The sequence below is a fragment of the Triturus cristatus genome, chromosome 10 (assembly GCF_964204655.1).
Source record: "Triturus cristatus chromosome 10, aTriCri1.1, whole genome shotgun sequence".
NCBI lineage: Eukaryota > Metazoa > Chordata > Amphibia > Caudata > Salamandridae > Triturus > Triturus cristatus.
In genome coordinates, this window is record NC_140593.1 from 172,316,688 (window position 1) to 172,332,971 (window position 16,284).

The following is a 16,284-nucleotide window of genomic DNA, read 5'->3' on the forward strand; positions in this document are numbered from 1 at the left end:
CAGAATCGTTTCTGAATGACTCAGGATTGGGGAGTCTGACTGGCCGATTACGATGGTTCTGAACACCGTTCGTTCAGACTCCCATTGACTTAATTGGGAACCTGCGTTCCAACCGACAACACAGGCTTTCATTGAAGAAAGGGTAGTTGCGAAAAACCTTGCACCCTGTGGTGTGCTCCCCATGGGGACTGCCACACTGTGCATGGTTGCAAAGAGGGGTCCCATGGGTTGACGGGCCCCAACCATAGGGCTCCAGGAGAAGGGAGGCTTGCGACAGGCCCCCAAAGTCAGTTTCTGACAGCCTTTTCGTGTCGGACAAACCGATTTGGAAAAGCTGTCCGAATCCAACATAGTCATACATTTGTCGGAAACAAGGTGCATTGAGCTGTTCGATTCGGCGTCGACAGACTTGAAGTCTCCGAATGACGGTCGGAGCCAAGTCGGACAGACCAAACGGTTACCCTCCATCATAATCAGTCAGTCGGAAATGTTTCCAAATCAGTTGGAAACATTGGTTCCGACGCGATTGAGGAGAATCCGAATCGGCCCCTTAGTGTTATCTTCCACCCTTGTGTTGTTGCTTCGAGGTCTAAAACAATTCTTTCTTCTTTTTTCTTTTGATGAACTCCCACAAGACAGTAGTCCACATGCTCATCACATCAAGATTGGACTATGCAAGACTTCTTTATCTTGGTCTCCCTGATTGCTTAATTGGTAGCCTGCAGGTTATCCAGAATGCACCAGTGCATCTGATCCTTAAACTTCCCAATCAAATGCCTATGTCTCCTCATATGAGGTAGAGGCATTGGCTACCATTAGAGAAGAGAGTTATCTTGGAAACGTTAGCTCTGGCACACAGGGCCTATTTCTCCTATGGCCCTCAGTACCTCTCCTTTCAAGCTGCAGCACTACTCTCCCTCAAAAGTACTTTGATCTTCTAAGCCTTCACTTATAGTGGAGCCCAAAGTCATGCAGGTCAGGAAGGGAGTACGCTCCCATTCCTATTGACCATGCAAGCATGGAACCAGCTCCCTGTTGAGCTTCGTGCCTTTAGTCAGTCGCGGCCATTGCAGGTAAGAGTGGTGGGGTGTTAGGGCAGGGAATAGAATAGGGGGTTGAAGTTAAAAATAAACAACAAGGGAAAAAAAAGAATTAAGAAACCCACATGTCTTGCGCTCGTTGGCGATGTGGCGAGCGCAAGGTAAGTGGTTTTCTTTTTTTCTTTTATTTTCCCTCATTGTTGTCTGGCGACTTCATCCCCGTATCCCCTGCCCCATCCCTGCACTGCACCACCGCTCTTACCTTCACCGGCCGTGACTGCCTTTAGTTCTGACCTGCTTTTTAAAGAGAACCTAAAAATATAATTATTCACTTCAGCTTAAATGTCTTTATTTCAGAACTCTGATTTCTTTTGCTGGGCCATTACCAGCTGCATGCTCTACAAATCAGAACATTCATTAATTCATTCAGTCAGTCATTCATTCATTTATTCATTCAGTTATTCATTTGCCTGCATCTTATTTGATGGCTTGCCTTTGTCCATCTTGTTACTGTCTCTCCCCTGTAGCATTGCCAAATTACTTGTGTCTTTCGACTGCTCACTTGCAACTCATTTTTTTCTGTTGTCTTCACTTTTAGGGAACTAAGTTTTTCTTTTGTCTTAAGCACTCTATCAGAGTCCTTGTGATTTCGAGCTGTATCACTAGTATGCTTCTCTTCCCCACTTCATGGTCTGAGTTCACCTCTCTCATATGTGTGCTTCTCCTCCACTCACTTTGTGATGCACTCATCCTCATGTGCTTCTCCCACATTTCTATTCACCTATGTGCATTTTCCCCATCTCCACGTTGCTCTTTCTTTAACTGTTTGCTTTTCACCCCTGCACTCCATGTTGCTCTCTCACACCCATTTGCTTTTCAATTACCCACCATGTTGCTTCCCTCATCCATGCCCCGAAGTAACTTCTGCCCCTATGTGTTGCTACCCGCACCCACTTTCATAAAAATGCTTTTGTGCTTTTTTCATTTTATTTATTATCCAACTTGAAATGGTAAATCAAAAGAAACAAGTGTTTGCTTCATTTTATAGGTGCACACATGTGTGGTACATGTGCCTAAAAAAGTAACATAGGGGTGGGTTGACTTCAAGACTTTCTTCCCATGCTGCACAGCTTTTGCAAAAGATAATTGACAAAGCCAATAGGTCCCATAGGTTAGTCCAATTTGCATTGCCAATGTTTGATTTGCATTGCTTTTGCAAATCTTAAATGCAAAAACATTTTTAAAAAATGACAGCACACACATATATGCACAAGGAAGGTACTCTTTGAACGTAATAAATAAATCCAGGCAAACTGTAATTTATGCTGGCATAATTTACTAATTACAGTAATTTAGCATTGCGCTTGTTACACAAAGATTATCGAAATTACGCCACTATTCTACATCATGTAATTACAGTGCCAATCGCAGAATTATTGCATGGTAAGATCGCAAGCAGCTATTGCTCATGACAATTGTGTTTTTCGTGCTAAAATGAGGGATTTGTGATTTGTGCAATTACTCCTAATTTCTGTATAATTTTCCTGAAATTTAATTTAATTACACAAAGCATATTATGCGAAATTTGTACAACCCTAGTAATTAAGGGCCTGATTACGATGCCGGTCAGTCCGGATTCTTCGGATTTGTCAGAGGTGGTCTGACTACAGCGGTCTCATAGGAAGTGGTCTGTCCGATGCATGCATCGTGTACTCCAACCAACTGCTGAATAACCGCTGACTACGACAGCCTTTCTCCCACAGCCGAGATGGTGGTCAGAGAAAATCATCCTCCATAGGGCAGTACAGGGACCTCCAACAGCCGTCCGGATTATCATGTGTCCTTCTGATGACCGATACCGTGGTGGTCGAAATGGCCGCCTCGAGTTGTCGAAATTGATGGATTTGGGGTTCATTCTCAAGCACACCAGCTTTTTCCCAACAGTCTTCGGCATGGGTCCCTTTCTCCAGGTACCCCCTACTCCTCAGGAGCTGAACCCCAAAGACTACGACCCTGTGGGTGCCGGAATGCAGGTAAGTCTGTAGATGGCATGTATCCCATTGACTGGACTGTGCACAGATCGCCTCACTCCAGCAATGTTTTTTTTTAACAAATGCGAAGAGGGTGAAGGCTATATTACCGCACCTGACAAGTGAATAGTGTTGTTAACATAAACTTCAATAGTGCAGCGAACCGAGGAACACTTCCCTCTGGGCTCCTCAATTAGGAACAAGTCCTGTCATAAACATACATGCAAAGGGGTTCAGCACTATTTAAAAAGAGTCCGTTGTATTGAAAGGAATGTCCAAGACGTCAAAATGATTTTCAAACAAATTATTTTCTTTATTTGATCTTTTCACAGGCATAGAATATCACAGCCTTAATAGCATAAGAAAGCCATAGCCAACGCGTTTCGTCTCCTGCAAGGAGACTTCTTCAGGGCTATAGAAAAACATATACAAAGTATATTTTAATACCCAAAGCACCAACATATATGTGTACATCAAAATACAAAGACATTCTACATAAACAAATTTATACAAACAATATTTTAACTATACAACATGTGTAGTCATAAAATGACAATGTAATGTTCACACTAAAAGAAGAAAGGCCTATATAGTAAAACAGAAAAAAAGGTTTAAGTGCCTATCGCTAAAATAGAGTTACCATGTATATAGATAATACAATGTTAAAAATGAGCTCATAATATGGACATGTTATCCCATTGATCATTCATGTCAAAATTGATGTCAGTTTATGAACATGTGGTCCTGGCCACATGAATCGTAATACCAAAGATATATACGGAGTTTATTTTATAAAGAAAGGGGAGAACAGAGCACATGGAATATATAAGGAGATTATTTTATAAAAAAAGGAAAACAGAGCATATGGACCAACATAATGAAAAATAAGATGCAAGGAATAACGCTCCCGTCAGTATTTGCCCGATAAATGGCTCATAAGATAAACAGATACCATATACAACTTACCAAACAAATGACCTATTTCATAGAAATTCTTCAGTTAAGGAAAAAGTATTAGTGTAGATAGGGGCATGTGTAGACCTTCAATCAGTATCGGTTAATACCTAATGAGAAATATGTAAAAGCAAATGTTTTAATATAACAGTTGAATATTCAGGTATGAGGAACAAATGTTCTCGAGTATATTTATTATATCAAAGAAGGTAGAGCACAAGACAATTCTAAGCAATCCAAAGTTTGTTACACACTGTCCAGAATAATACTTATGAAATCAAATACTATATATCAATACTCATAAAAGTTTATATCAAAGGAGAGTAAAACACAAGACCATTTTCTACAATAGCAGAAAACAACAACATGTCAAATTAGAGAAATGAAAATTGATGTGTCCTAAATCAACTCACCCGAAAAAAATATGATATCTCTAGCTATTTTCTGGTGGCACTCGTGGATAAATAGAATACTCGTGCGAAAACTTCATTAAATCTCCCGCTCCACGGTATTCAATACCTGGAGAAGGATATAAATAAAAAGCAATGAAGCAAAAAATCAGGCGGCCATCTTATAATGACAAAAACAAAGACATTATCCAGTAGATAACTATGATGATATCGTTTAATGGAAAAGTCTATCGCCAAAATCTGAGCAAACACACAGGGCAAAATACTAGTAGCATGTAAGCTTCAGAGTTCGTGGACCTTATGATAAAACCACGTCTCAATATTATGTCGTGGCGTATAATAAAATCCCATGCATAGTAAGCCCTCCATTCCCGGCACAAAGCGTTAAATAAAGCGGCCATCTTGTGATGACAGAACATTATCTATTATCAAATGAATGACTATAACAATCCCATAACATGATAAAATATATCGCTATAATCTGAGCAAGCACACAAGGCAAAAATACTGATAGCGTGTAAGCTTCAGAATTCATAAGCCTTACGATAAAATAGTGTCTCAGCATTAGTACGTACATAAAAAAAACCTCCTACATAATAAACACTCATATTTGCATCAAAAAACTTTAAATCTACGTGTCCTTACCTAAACGGTATGGTAGCCCGTGTCCGTGTTTCTACAGTATAGAGTGATTAAAACGAAGCAAGCGTTCGAGCGTATTTAAACCTATCCGGTTCCTTGATAAGTAACACCTGACAAATAATAGAAATGGATGGCGTCCGCAAGCACAAAAAGCGCTAGTTAACGTCGCGGCCATCTTGAAACAACAAGATATATATATTTATCTCAACGTTATTGTGCATATTAAAACACAAAACAAAACGCCTAAGGCAGATAAAACTAAAGAATGTGTAAATTCTGTGTGCATTAATAAAACTTTTATTTCTACAAGTAAAGAAAGAGGAGGAAGAAAAACTAAATCATAACGTTTCACGTATTCCGTATAAAAGTACCAGTAAACATTTTAAAAAATCAAAACCGTTTGCATATATAAGACCACAATAATCCACAAAAAACAGCGCTTAATGGACGAAAAAATTACGGCCAAGTGTGCAGAGGACACAAAGACACGGCGGCCATCTTAAGATGACGTGCGCTGCGAGAAGCCTGCTAATAGATTGAAAAAATAATCAAGTGGTACTTAATATGGATCTAATATGAATAAAGAAATTATCATCTAGAGAAAAATATATATGGCCTCTATGTGTCAGAGGTTCACAAGATGGTTAGAGTCCCTGAATGAATAAGGCATTGAAAAGCCTATTGGCCTATTGTGTAGAAGAACTAATGGTTCACAATGTCAGTCCAAAAGCATCTTAAATTCCACCTCAAGATAAACAAAAGAAGTGACTCAAAAAATGTCACCCTAGTATGTCAGGGCACCAAGGCAATGGACACCCTACATCCGTCTGAAGCATCTTAAGCATAGATATACCAAAAAAACCTTCAAACATAATTTGAAGTGCTACAAATCATGTTGTCAACTCATTACGTGGTTCGTCAATTTAAGTTAAATTTGTAAAAAACGTGACCTCTCATAATAAACAATGTGTGCGAAGATTGTTTCGAAAGCACAGATTATATAAAAAAGAGGGAAATAAGAATAACCAACATCAAACTAATCATCAAAGGAAATCAATATAAATCATATTTCAAGATGGTAATGACAAAATTAAATAGACCAAAGTACTTTATATATTCTTGATCAACATTGAATATATCCAATATTGAGTGTCCATGCAGGCTCACAAAATGTGGTACAGTCTATATGTTATTCCAATGGTGTGACATCAACACCATATTGATGACCTAGTTTCATCACAGGAAATGGTGTAATTCATCATTAATGTTAAGACCAAACTTATTTGACCTAAGACGGCAAATCCAGGATGCCTCACGCTGTCTGAGTAGCAATTCTCTATTGCCTCCTCTCTCTGGCATTCTGACATGATCAATGCCACAAAAGGTAATGGTCTTGTTATTAGGATGGTCATGATATATATGTAAAGCAATAGGATATTTGGAGTCACAGTTTCTTATTGCTCGTACGTGTTCCTGAATTCACAGCTTCAAACTGCGAATGCTGCTACCAACGTATATCTTATCACAGGAGCATCTTATCATATATACCGTGAACGTAGTATTACAGTTGATAAAACAGTTGATTACAAATTCCCTCGATTTTCCACTCCCAAATTTTTTAAGATTGTTTAGACCATATTTACATATGGAACAACTTTCACATGTATAAAAACCAATCGGTTTTTCTGGTAACCATGTGAGATTAGTGTTTTGTGCACCTTTGACATAACTGGGGCTGAGTATATCTTTGAAAGTTCTATTTCTGCGATACACTACTCTGGGTTTATTTGATACTGTATTAGCTGCAAAAGTTTCTTCAACCTTCAGCAAATTCCAATTTTTTCTTAGGATGTTATAAATGTGATTGCTGAAGTTGTTAAATTTAGTAATAAATAAAACCTCAGAAGGTTGTTTTTTGACACATTGTCTACTTTTATTACTAATCATTAGCATCTCCTTTCTGTTCAAGGACAGAGCTCGTTTTTCTGCATTGTTCAAACATGAATGATCATACCCTCTCTTAGAAAAATTATTTTTAATTTGAACAATATTGTCGGTAAAGCCTTTATCCATACTACAGTTTCGTCTTGCACGTACCATCTCACCATAGGGTATGGCTTTGATGGTAGATTGAGGATGAGCGCTTGTGGCATGCAAATAGCTATTGCAAGATGTTTTTTTCTTGTACATGTCACTATGGATCTTAGTGTCACTTATAAACAGTTTTAAGTCAAGAAACTCTATACTAACGTCAGAGTATTGAATAGTTAATCTGACATTGAAATTATTCCTGTTCAAATAGTCATGGTACATGTTCAGTCTCTCAACTGTTCCATGCCAGATCATAATAATGTCGTCTATGTACCGTCCATAAAAAATTATGCTGTCGCTCCATCCATGGGCCCCTGGGCTCCAGACATGCTCCACCTCATACAACCCCATGAAAAGGTTAGCATAAGATGGAGCAAACCTGGAGCCCATGGCGGTGCCCTGTACCTGAAGAAACCACTTGTCATTATGCAAAAAAGCATTGTGTGTCAGGATCATCTCTGTCATTTCAAGCAGCATATGAGTATGCTCCAGGTGCTGAGCACCCCGTTTGAACAAAAAATGTTTAAGAGCTCTCATCCCTTCCTGCATTTGAATGCAGGTATATAGACTTTCTACGTCCATGGTTACAAAAAGTAAATTATCCAAGTCCCATGAGAAGTCCTCTAATTTACAAAGGAGATCTGAACTGTCCCTCAAGTAAGATGGTAGATTTTTTACAATAGGTTGAAGGAAACCATCCACATATTGGGCAATATGTTCCGTAGGCCCACCATTACCAGAAATGATGGGCCTCCCTGGTGGAAAGGGGCCACCCTTATGAATTTTAGGTAGCATATAAATGCATGGTAGTCTGGACCCATACCGTGGTGGTCGAAATGGCCGCCTCGAGTTGTCGAAATTGATGGATTTGGGGTTCATTCTCAAGCACACCAGCTTTTTCCCAACAGTCTTTGGCATGGGTCCCTTTCTCCAGGTACCCCCTACTCCTCAGGAGCTGAACTCCAAAGACTACGACCCTGTGGGTGCCGGAATGCAGGTAAGTCTGTAGATGGCATGTATCCCATTGACTGGACTGTGCACAGATCGCCTGACTCCAGCAATGGGGTACATGGTGCACAAGGCAATTCCCCACATATGTCATGCATGTGTGTACATATCACGTTTCCTGTGATATTGTATGCACTTGCAGAAACATATTCAGGGGTATGTCCACCACCCTAGATGAGACTGCTGCGTTAGCAGTGACTGCATCGTAATACGGCAGGGAACTTTCCCGGTCTCGGTATTCAAATCGCATCACAGCCGCAGTGGTTGGATGGGCGGTCCATCCTGCATCGTAATCAGGTCCTAAGTCTTACAGGAAGTTTCAAAGTATGCTTATTTCAAGAAACAACACAGCGACTGAAAGTAGCATGCAGTTAAATAATGTTAGTTTCTGCCTGTGTCTGGATCTTCTTGAAAACAACTTAGATTCTCCACTTCCACAGTACACTCTGGAAAATGTCCTCATATACCGATTATAAAGCTTGAGGTGGAAGAAAGGAGACCTGTAGCCAGAAGAGAAGAACAATTAGTCATATTTAGAGGCACAGTAGGAGGAACCTTCAGTCAAATTACAGAGGGAGACATAGTCAGAAGGAGGCAGTGCTACATGCATTCAAGAATAGCATAATGAGGAGAAGACCTGCAGTAAAAATGAGGAGAGTGGCCTGCATTCAGGAAGAGGAGTGTGATTCAGTTATCAAGAGGTGAAGGAGGGTCACAACTTGCAATTTGAATGAGTAGGAGGGCAAAAACCAGCTTAAAAAGGGCAAAGAGGGATACCTCGGGATAAGAACTGTCTTGCAATCAGAAGGTGGAGGGAGAGCACAGCCAAGAAGAGGCAATTTGAGACTTAATTCAGAATCAGAGTAAGAACTAGGTATGCAGTCAGAAAGAGTAGGGAAACCTACTTTTAAGAGAATGCGAGACATTAACATTATGTAAAAACAAATGGGGAGAAAAAGAACTGCACTCATTAGACGGCAGAGGGAAGAGACCTGCAATTAAGAGGAGGGAGAAAACTGACACTTCAAAGACCTAAATTGAGAATGAACAAAACCTGCATTTAGATGCGAAAGTAGTGGAAACTGTAGCTTGGAAGAGGAGGAAGTTCATCTGGTCAGGACAGGAGCATAAGTCTCTTTAGAATTTGTCTTTAGATGATTCAACTTGTCTTAGGGCCTGATTACGAGTACAGTGGACCCAAAACCGCTTCACTCCTCGTAGCAGTCTGATTGCCGCATCCTTGGCGGTCCTACCGCTGCATCCCCATCAGTCTGACTACCCGATTAAGACTATAGTGGTCAGAAAGCCACAAGACCACTGCCAACTTCGGGAACTAGGATCACACAGGTGTGGCGGAGGGGAAATGTCCGATCTGTGGTGGTGGAGCCAATGCTGTGTAGATAACGACCATCCTTCCCACTGACCTTTTCATGGTGAGGACCCCACAATGAAAAGGTTGGCACAAAGAAGGTAAGGCGCTCAAAACAGGTCCCCAAGGTATGCTTCCACTGTTGTACTATCACTGTACGACATAAATGACATGGTGCATGGCAACAGTGCGCTCAAAACAATGGAGGCACTGCAGGGTGGCAGCATTGCCTTCAGGCTTTGTATATGAGCCAAAACATGCTACAGCTGCAAGACTACCACTGGCACACCACCAGACAGGCAGTAAAGTCAAAATCCAAAGATCTAGCTGCCGCCAGCTTGGTGGTGTTCTCCGACTGCTGATGCTGCGGCCTGGCTGTTCGACCGCCAAGTTCAAAATCAGGCCCTTAGTCTCAAAAAGATAGGCAGACTTTACCAACACATCATTTTTCATGCCTTGGTGCATGTTTACTCATAAGCGGTGACACTCTTCGAGTAAGGCCGAAATGGAAAAGGAACTTAAATTGTAATCTGTGCTTGTAGATGGTAAATGCAGATGTCTTCCTATAAGTATCATTTCCCACTATCATTCAGATTCAAGACAAAAATTGGGATACTTCATTATTTCATTTCATTTCATTGTGTCTTTATTTCGATTAAAATACTCATAAAAGACAGTACAGACAATGTTAAGTTAAAATACTTAGAATAAAAACACAAAGCAGTACATAACAATCATTAGGGTATAACTAAGCACAGTAACTAGTACAAAGATTTATACCATATGGAAAAAGCTCAAAATGTTAAAAGACACAGTAAAAACCATAAATATACAATGGTAAGATAAACAGAAATAAAAAAATTCAACACCACTGTAATTTCATTGGCGGAGCAACCCTAAAATGACATAACGTCTAAATAATTATAACTAGGCATGAGTTTCTCTTAATTTTTTAGATCGAATAAGCCAGACCCAGCTCAGGAATTTCGCCATGGCAATAACTATTAGTTAATTGGTAGATGTCTGCAGAATCCTTAACGCCTCCATGGCAGATCTAGTACCCAGGTTCATACAAGTGGGTTTCAGCCATTTGATCCTGGGTAACTTATAAGCCAGGCATACAAAAAGGACATGGGATATGGATTCCGTCTGGGCTGAGCATGCAAGACATTGATCTGGCCCATACAGAAGCCATTTACTTGTAAAGGCATTAATCGGAAGAGAGCCAACCCTAAACTGATGGCATAGTTTCCTGTCCATCGGTTTTAGGATGACATCCCAATAAGCTTCAAACACAAAGTCCTGTTTAAGCATCAAAAAATTCCTGGACAGGTTGGGCCTAATAGTGGAAGACAAATAATTGTTCTTAACCATATCCCAATAGGCAGCCTTGGACTCCCTTTTAGGCGGGAATGGATTTTCTTCTGGATGCTCCCATAAACCACTAACCCCCACCCCACACGGGGTGTTTTTTATATTCTGTAGCCATTTGATCTTTCCTAAACATCCACCCCCCCCCCCCCTAAAATCCAAACGGGATTTAGCATATTGGGAGAGCTCCGGGGTAACCCAGAGCTTTCTCCAAAACGCTATTGGTCTATATTGGGCAAGATCCTCAAACCGTAAACAACCCAAATCCAGGAAGAGGGGCAACAATGGGGATGATTGCAGGAGTCCCGTGATAACTCTCACAAATTTGTTCTGGGCTAATACTAAAGGGGAGATGTTCTCAAAACCCCATAATTCAGCACCATATAAGATTGAAGTAATGACCTTGGTGTTGTATATCTTAAAGACAGGGGCTATTGGCTTGGTGAACGAAAGCCTATGCTCTTATACAAGAGCTCCTGCCAGCTTGACATGTTTTAAAGCTAACAAGTCGATGTGAAGCTTCCAGTTGAGTTTCCTGCTTAAGGTGATCCCCAGATACGTGAACCCATCTGTCTGTTCTAAAAGGACATTGTTCATGTACACACTACCTTTACTGGTCTTGTGTTTATGAAAAACCATGAACTTTGTCTTGTCCACATTTACCACCAGCCCATGATCATGGCAGAACACCTCAAACCTAGACAGTGCAGCCTGTAGTCCCTTCTGAGTCTTAGATAGGATTAAGGTGTGGTCCTCGAACATGAGCAGTGGTATCCTCAGCCCCGCCACGGTGGGGGCATCTGTAGGGCAACTAGAGTAATAGTGGACCACCCTATCAATGAACAGGGAGAACAACATGGGCGCCAGGACACCTCCTTGGCGCACACCCTTTCGGACAGGAAATCTATCGGTAACCTCACCATTTGAACTCCACCGTACCTGTGCATAGTTCGAAGTATGCAATTTAATTAATATGGCTAATAGCTCCTGAGGCATCCCTGCGTCCAAAAGGACACTCCACATTTTATTACGGTGGACCAAGTCAAATGCAGACTTAAGATCGATAAAAGCTGCATAAAGAGAGCCCCCCCCATGATAACTACTCGCCAATAAATCATTACAAACCTAAAAACCTAGTCAATGGTACTGGTATAGGGGCGAAAGCCGGGCTGCAGAGGTGATAAAATCTCATGCTCCTCAATCCACATCTGGATTCTACGGAGTACCAACCTGGCAATTATTTTTTGCATTGAGTCAATAATGCTAATAGGCCTGTAATTGCCGGGTAGCGAGCGATCACCCTTTTTATGTATAGGTATTATATCTGCTCCAGGCCAAGTATCAGGGATGGGTGCACCACTAGCTACGGCATTGGCTAAGAAAGTAATGTAATTGACCCAATTCTCTTTATCGTGCAGAAACAAGTCCGCCGGTATACAATCCGGGCCTGGTGCCCTTCCTTTCGGGATCAGTGAGAGAACCGTCTCAACCTCAGAGCTGTCAAACGATAAGGTAATAGACGAGTTGCAAATTTGGGGGTGGGTTAGGGTGTTATTTGAAATAGAAAATTGTGCTTCAATATACGCAACTCACGATTCTGGTGCTACATGATTAACTGGTATGTGAGGTGTTCCACTACTACCTCACTTAACTAGCTGCCAGAATTTTACCATATCTCTCTCATTATTTGCTTCGAGCAGATCAAGCCATCGTTTATCATCCCATTCCCTCTTAGCTGTTTTTTTAGTTGCTTTATACCTGGCCCTGGCCAATCTTATCACACCCATATTTTTGGATCTAATGGCATTCGTTAATATCCGATATGCCTCTCTACATGACTTATTATACCAGGTAGTCGTTTTTACGCCTGGCTTGTTCTTCCTTGGATTAGACTTAATAAAAAAAGTTTTTAAGCTTGAGAAAAGTTCACTATGAACATGTGGGACAGTAAGGTTAATATCCTCCTGGGTGGAACAGTTTTTAAGAATGGCGACCGAGTGGGCAACCATAGACTTCCTCTGCTCCAGGTCCCCTTCTCTATCAACAAGCCTGGCCCATCTAACTCTCCTATCATCATTCAAGACTACTACATCTGATCGGGTGTGCTCAACATCCTTGTTGGCGGTATCTATTGGACACAGAACCGTAAGTGACAATACCAGTGGATCATGATTACTTGCGGTCCGCTCAACAATCAACATATCTTGTAGGAAGATCCAAAATTCCACATTGAGAAAGATATAGTCTATCCAACTTCTTCTCAAACCATTATTAAAGGTATATGCATCCTCCCGATCCGACTGTGTCCTCCCGTTTACTGCCCTCACTCCCTTTTCCAGACACAGCCCCTTAAGCTGCAATGCTGCTTCCGTCCATTTGTTAATTGGGCTAAGTTCTAAAGGCGGAATGTTTCATTGTAAATCCTCTTCGGAGCTTATATTACCATCCTCTCGATCGAGGAGTTCAAACGAACAGATAAAATCACCAGCTATAATCAAGTTGCATCCTTCCCTCTGACAATCCAAGAATCTGTCAAGGAGGGCAACTGTATCGGAGCGCCTCCCACCTGGCAGCCCTCTTGTGTAGATCTTAATTAACAAGATGTCACATACATGTCCCAATCGTAACCGAAGAGCCATAATATCAGGGCTATCGATCGGTACTACCTCAACAGTGTAACCCGATTGCTGTCTCACCCAACAGGTGAGTCGACCAGATGGTCTTCCCTTTCGTCCCCCTTGTGCTGGTTTTGAAAAATTCAAAAACTCGGGGTAATAAACTTGATCCATGGAACATGTCTCTTGGAATACCCATATATCATGCTGTTCGATAAAAATAGACCAATCACTTGATGCAATTTTAGATAGAAGCCCCGCGATGTTCCAAGAACCCACTGTTATGCTAGACTTATTATGCCCTGGGTATATACTCGAGAGGGGCATTTGAGCTGCGGGTACATTCACAGTTCTCGATGCAACCATGCTGAGGGAACAATTCGATGGGAAGCATCCGACCTGAGGCACACTGGCTAGGCCTTCCTTCTTGCCCTCCAGACACAATTCCTCACTAGATATTTTAGCTTCCCCTGTATAGCCAAAGTTATCAACAGTTTCAACCCTCGTTAGTTTGGTAGTCCTAATTTTGATAGGGTCAACAGGGTCACAAATGAATGAACCTTGATCAAATCCCGTATATCCCCCAGTTGAGGCTTGTTGTTATTGATGCAGTGCCACCAATAGGGTCAAGTCAATCAATGCATTCCAATGAAGAAAGGGTGTCAACTCGGTTGCTCATGGGGACAGAGTAGTTAATTTGCCCCAAGGGGTGGATTATCCCTCTCCAGTTGGCACAGCTGGAATCTGTTGTGGGTCGGTAGAAGAATCCCAATGGAAGCACTGAAATAGTGTCCCTTCTATCACGGTTCACTGCCTTCAACAGCATATACTGAACCAGGCTGGTAGTCCTAAAGCTCAAAACCACACAGTCACCCCAAAGAGTTTTTTGGGACTTTCCAACCCAAGGTACCCTTCGCACCATTTTAAATTTAGTAAACAGTTGGGTTGCTATCCCTGTCCTAGAGCTTAACAGATGTAGTGTCTTATTTAGCAGGGTAGACCAATGCTCCCGCGTCTGTGGTGCGAGCTCAGGGACATTACCCAAAATGACAGTATGATGTGTGGCTTCCAGGGGTAAGGGAAGAAATGTTGGGGTATGTGACTCATCAGCTGAGGGTTGTTGGAATGAATATATTCTACCAACGCTCGGGGCCTGCTGTGCACCCAAGGCACTAGGACCACCACTAATTGGGGGGGTTAGGTTGACTATTTCCCAAGAACGCATCAGTAATATTAAATGGGATGTTTTCTTGCCCCCTATTTTGCAAACCCCCCACCGCCTGGTTTTTAGAATTACCTCCACTGCCCAATTGTGCATTAGGGTTACTCAATGAGCTCTTAGGGAGACCCTGCTCTATTTTAGTAAGCCTATCTCACATTTTAATTATGCTCAATGCATAATAATGTTTTATATTCATTACCTACGTTCTGAAATCGAATCCGATTTGTATACAGTGGTGAAACCGATATCCGTCCTCTAGGAGGGCGATCCGTCATCCTAGCAGGACTACCACAGGACCATTAATCATCTGCTCTCAAATAACACTCTGTCTGCATGGCGTAGTAGGCTCGTGGGGATGTAGAATCAGAGGAAATACATCACTGTATGGGATTTCTGTGGTATAGCGTTGCATCTGAATGACGGAAGCGGAGCTTGCACGCCTGATACTAATCTCCTGAGTAATCACATCTGTTGAGCACACTACAAAGCATATCCAATGCTATACCATCATCCTTTAACTTTGCTCAGAAGCAGCTAGTAGCAGAGAGTCATTTTGGGGAAAGACCATTAGGCTCACCTTTTGCTATTTTTACATGTTTTCCCTTGATATCTATTATTTTCTTCCCTTTTTTCAACTACAATATTTTTACTTCTGTTCAACCATGGCTGGGAGAAGAAGCCCCACGTTTACTGACACAGAATTGAAAGTCATGGAGGATGAAATCATTGGGGTAAAGCCTCACTTGTTTGGGTCACTTGTCCAATCTATAACTATTACTCAGAAAAGGTAAATGCTAGACAGAATTTTCTCAAGAGTTATTGCTGTGTCTAAAATTAGGCTGCCACAGGAGGAAATTAGGAAGCACTGGAATGATCTGAGATGAAGGATCCTATCTCTGGCCTCAAAAGCCCAACTAGCAGCCAAGCAGACTGGTGGAGATTCTCCCAGGCCTCTGCACCTCTTGCCCTGGAAGTAAAAGGTGTCTGGGGTCCTGCGCAGTGAAGGCTTTGCAGGAATCCCAGGTGGAGTGGAGACAGGTAAGTAAAAGCAGACTACAGTAACTCATTTGTAATTTGTAAATGCCGCTGAAATCAATGTCAATTGTGTCTTATGTTTAAAGTCCTGAATTAAACGCAGCAAATGTTAATAAAATCCATAGTTATACTAATGTCAGCACACTGTGAGGGTCACTCTAGTTTAATACATTGTAATGTTGCTGTAAGAATTAACGGTAACCTTTGCATTTGTGTCATAGAATATATAGTGGCATGTTTATGTACCTTATGTTAATGTTTCAGACATTCATCTGACAGGTATCCATTTTATGTCATGATATTTACAATTTACAAACACAAACTACTGTAAAGCTGATCCACTCCATTGTACATGACTTTTACACATTATAACTGCCATGAGGAACAATATTACATTTATCTCTAAAAGTAAGTAGATAATTTGTGACATACCTGTTGTAGTCAAATCATTATTAGTCACACACAGAGAAGTAGGAGAGTGAAAATCGCTTTTTTAG